The sequence below is a fragment of the Myotis brandtii genome, unplaced genomic scaffold, assembly GCF_000412655.1.
Source record: "Myotis brandtii unplaced genomic scaffold, ASM41265v1 scaffold756, whole genome shotgun sequence".
NCBI lineage: Eukaryota > Metazoa > Chordata > Mammalia > Chiroptera > Vespertilionidae > Myotis > Myotis brandtii.
Window position 1 is genome coordinate 1226504 of NW_005371023.1, and position 5186 is coordinate 1231689.

General features: G+C 38.2%; 1 pseudogene; it reads left to right on the plus strand.

Moving 5' to 3' along the window:
- Positions 1-258: 258 nt before the first annotated feature.
- Positions 259-5186, plus strand: part of LOC102254469 — a 34527-nt pseudogene continuing 29599 nt past the window's right edge.

A 5186-nucleotide genomic window follows, 5' to 3' on the forward strand; every position in this document is an offset into this window, starting at 1 on the left:
TCAAGTTCAGGACCAGGTTAGGAAATTTCCCCCAGATTAGACACTGACATAGAAGAGGGAATTTCACAGGCTAAGTCAGAATTTTGCCATTTATTAATCATATGACCTAGGGAATTTTGAAATGCGTTTTTGGCATTCAAATTAGAGAAATTTGGAATTGAGATGGGAAATGCTCCGTTACCACCGTTATAAGGCATCAAAGAAAGTTTCTGCACAAATTTGTCTCTGGTTGCTTAGTTTCTTTGCTTGAGAGTCTTTATGCGAATACAGAATGTGACCTTTCAGATGGCATCCCACTTCCGAGTTAATTCATTACCCTGGTGAGTAAGCAGGGATTACCCGGTGTGTCAGGTACTGCGGCCAGCCCGGAAGACACCAAGGGGAGTAAAACACACAGAGGAACTCTGTCTTTGCACATACTTTGTCTCCTTTTTGTATTCCTTGTCCGACAACACCCTCTCAATCTTTCAACGGTACTTCATGCTTCAGGTACCTCATGCAATCATCTATGGCCACCTCATGCCAAGGTCTGATCTTCCTCTTCTAAATTCCATTGAATTTCAGACTTGGATGAGACTGAGGGGACAGAGGTAAGCTAGGTAGTCAGGAATTGGGGGTAGAAGGGGAGCAGGCAGGGAGGAAGAAGTAAAACTGGGAACCCAACTAGGCAAAGGGGACATAGGTAAGCTAGGTAGTCAGGAATTGGGGGTAGAAGAGGGGCAGGCATTATGTACTGCCTCAGGGAGGAAGAAGTAAAACTGGGAACCCAACTAGGCAAAGTTACTAAGGCACCCCAACTGGGTGAGGAAAGAAGGGTGTGCGTGGGAGACATGAGCTTTAAAATGTATGGATATTGCTAAGACAGGCAGCTTGCAGATCACCATTCATAAGACAGTAAGGTGTACCAGTATAAGCCAATCCCAAGGGTGTTACTAAGGCAGAATTCTTTGAAAAGACCAATCAAAAGCTAGCAAGGCTGTACCCACCCCCTAAATTAAAAAGTGTGAGCTTCTTCTTGCTCTCCCCCGCCTTCCCTCCCCACCCCCTGCAGGGTTGATGGCAGGATATATGTTCCCCTAGGCTGCACCCATGTGGCTTATGGCCATGTGGGACTCTACACATGAGCTGATAGACTTTAACACCCAACTGTAACATGGAGAGGAAGCTCTGGGCCCGGGTCTGCTCCTGGAAACCCAGCTGTACCTTTTCCAGGCCTGGCTTCTCTCAATAAACGTTGGTTCCACAAACCGTTTTGGTCTTCGACTTCATTCTTTGATTTTGTGCAACAACAAACTCAGACTCAAACACCCCACATTTTGGTTTCATGACATTCTAATCTAGTTCAACAGTTCCATTTTAGAAATGAGAAAACTGTGGCCGACAGAGATCAAGTGACCTGCATGCTCAGGGTGTACAGTTATTAAGTTGTAGATGTAAGGCTTGAACCAGGTCTTCTAAGCTTTTTCAAGAATCTTTCCACATCATCACATGTACATATTTACATGTCCATGCCACTCATTTGACATATGACCTAACTTGTCTTATTTTTTTTTTTACTTTTGTGTTTTTTTTACTTTTGTATGCTTTTCCCACCTGAAGAGAACTTTATGGAGTCCAAGGAATTTATCTAATTTATCTATATATTCTCCCCCGCTCAAGCCTGGACCCAACAAACTTCCTGACATAAGGAAGGGAGTGCAAGCATTGCTCTGTTTAACTTTCCTAAATCACTACGTTCTCATAAAGGAGCCATGGCCACTGGTGCTCTATGTGGCCCCAATCATGTCCCTCTTTTTTGAATAAACTGTGAATCTCTTCTAACATTACATCATAAAAAGAAATTTCATTTTATATGTGGAATTGTGACAAAAAGCACTGGAAGAGAAGGAAGTAAGCTCCAGGGAAAGAAATAGAACAGCACTTAAACTGCTCAGTTCTATTCAGATTGATTCCTTATGATGTAGAAAAAAAGTCTTGGGTATGATTTAACAAATACATTCAATAAAATGGTCCCTGAATATCCGAATGGTGAATTGGACTGAAATATTTGATATAGGAAAGTAAGCCAGGTGACCAGACAGCTAAGTGCTAAGGATTTTTTTTTTTTCAGGATTAGAGAAAGGAACTCCTATAATCAGCTCTGGCTAATGAAATTGAGAATATTGCCACAAATTCCTGCAGGATTATTTTAAAGATATAAACTTAATACAAATATTAATTACTTTTACACATAAGAAAATCTCCACTCCTCCCCCTTTTACAGGTTTCATTTAAAAATCCAATTATACAGAAACGCAGTTTTAATTATAATATTGATTTTACTTCTTTGCTAGGAGTGGGACTAATTCAATTAGTTCTAATTATGTGCATAGAGTGGTCGGGCTAATCTTTCAGGATGCTGGCCCACTGGTTTTATACCACTTTCTTCATGTGCAAGTCAGAGAGGAACATGAGGCTTTGAAAGGCCTGAAATTATGAAGACCTTTAATAAAGAAAAACAAGGAAGAGGATATAATAGTCTGTTAAAGAATCTGACATTTTGACAGAGGTATTTCAGATGCAAAATTGTGCAAATCAGATTTTATTGAGCTTTCGCAATTAGTAACTCCAGCTGGATTTAGAGAAATTTTATAAAAAGCAAATGGAAGACTAATGAAACAGAAATAAAGACGAAATAATGTTCAGTGGCAACAACTCTTTTTCTATTAAAAAAAAAGTCAGGGTGAGATGAAATGCTAGATTTAATCACTTATATAAAAAATGAGCAGGATCTTTTGTAGAGATTACAGGTGGGGTCATGTCAAAGTAAATCATAATAGACTATTAAACAGGCAGGAAGGCTTTATTCAAGGCTGTTGGAACAGGGTAGAGAGACCACAACTCTAATCATTTCAATTCTGCTGAAACAAAGGGTAGAATGGGAAGAGTTTAGGCCATTTGTGTTTGCTAATTGGTTTTCCCAAAGAAAAAGTAAAACTTTCTCATATCTTCATGACAGGAGATCGTTTTATCAATTGCAGCCAGGTACCCACTGAAGTTAGATTCTTACCGTCCCATAGAGATGGGAAAATAGCAGTCTAATCTGCCTTGATAGTTACTTTTCAGAGGATGTCTCCCAGATTATTGAAAAAAACAGTCTTGAGTGTAAAACTGGCAAAGAAGCTTTTCAACATATTTACATCTCAAAAAAAAAACAGAGACAAAAATTACAATGAACAAGTTTCTCAAAGTAAATACTCAAAGAAAAGGGGGTCAGGGGCCTAGAATCAGGTGAAGTCTGGCTAAAGTTTAGTCAAGCTGAAGGTGTAATACAATAAAATGATCAGTCTTTCTGACTCCATCTTGCTTGGGCCTGTCTAGTTCCCATAACATGTCTGTTAGCATTAGCAACTTCTCTTTAGTTCTGAACATAGAAAACCTCCCTGCTGGAAACTACGTCCCCAAGGAGATACGGAAGGTATGTACAAAAGTAAGGGTTCTTTTTTTAAAATATATTTTTATTGATTTCAGAGAGGAAGGGAGAGGGAGAGAGAGACAGAAACATCAATGATGAGAGAGACTCACTGATTGGCTACTTCCTGCACACCCTACACTGGGGATCTAGCCTGCAACGGGGGCATGTGCCCTGACCTGGAATTGAACTGTGACCTTCTGGTTCATAGGTGGACACTCAACCACTGAGCTGAGCAAAAGGGTTCTTAATCAAATGATTTATAGGAACCTCATTACTGAAATCAGAGTTTGTTGACCAAAGGCAAAGAAGTTTCACAGTTTCACCATCCCCCTTGGACCCTTGCTGTCCTTCAGATGTCTGATAGACCCAAACTATTAGGGCATTCAAATATGTGAAAGTATTTAGGGGAAGACTTTTATTAGCTGCCATTATAGTCATTAGCCTTAACTTCTATGTTGGTGATGCAGAACCTGGCCATTGTATAAATGTTAAACCTTCCAGTAAAAAGGGCAGCTCAATCCAGATAAGCAACATTATTTTAGAAAGTCTGAAAATGCTGTTTAACAATAAGGCCTTGTGTACCTCTGAAGTTTTATCACATTGGTAGCTTTCTACACTAAGACAATGTTTATAATTAAAGATACAAACATAAACAGCTAAGAACCTCAGTGAAAGAGGAGCCAAATTATTACAAATAACATAATAAAAATAATTACATCAATGGTGATTATTGGTACCATTCTATGCATTTACCTGAGGATTCATTTAATATTCACATTGATCATTTTAGCTAAGCAAAAACAACAAAGAAAGATTATTTGCCCAAAGTCACACAACTAGTAAGTGGCAAAGCTAGTATTCAAAGCTCAGAGGTCCTAGACATTGCAAGCTTTCTTTAAACGCCCACCCTGGCTTTCAGGAAAGTCTTACCAATTTTTTAAATATATTTTTATTGATTTCAGAGAGGAAGGGAGGGGGAGAGAGAGATAGAAACATCAATGATGAGAGAGAATCATTGATCAGCTGCCTCCTGCAAGCCGCCGATTGGGGATTGAGCCCTTAACCTGGGCATGTGCCCTTGACTGGAATCAAACCTGGGACCCTTTAGTCCACAGGCCAAGGCTCTATCCACTATCCACTGAGCCAAACCAGCTAGAGAAAAATCTTACCAATTTTTAATTCCAAGAGCCACATGGTAATTATGTAGTTTTACTCTCAACAACACTGGAGTTATTATTAAATAATACATTTTGCAATTTAATTAGCAAAAAAGAAATATTTGTCAATTGAATATGCATTTAATTAATACTGTGTTTGAGCACTAAATAGCAATTCTCCATTTAATTGTTTTTACTTATTAGACCCATTTTTATCTATTGTAACAATGTATATATTATTGCACATAACACATGTATGTATTTATGCATAGATGTAGAGAATGTATGTAAGATTTTTATTTTGCTTTACTGTTTGAGTGTTTTTTCTTTAGAATTTGTATCTCTTTATTGTTAAAAACATTTAAATAGTCTTTTATGGTTACTCACTGAATACTTCATTCTTAAAAAGACTTCATTATTTTAAAATCAAATGATGTTTTTCTATTTTCTTAGATATTTGTTTATTTTTTATTATTTTTACATTTAAAGCTTTAGTGCATGTAGAATCCACTAAGGGTAGGTAATGTAAAACTTTCCTCATTCTCTCTCTCTCTCTCTCTCTCTCCCCCCCCCAC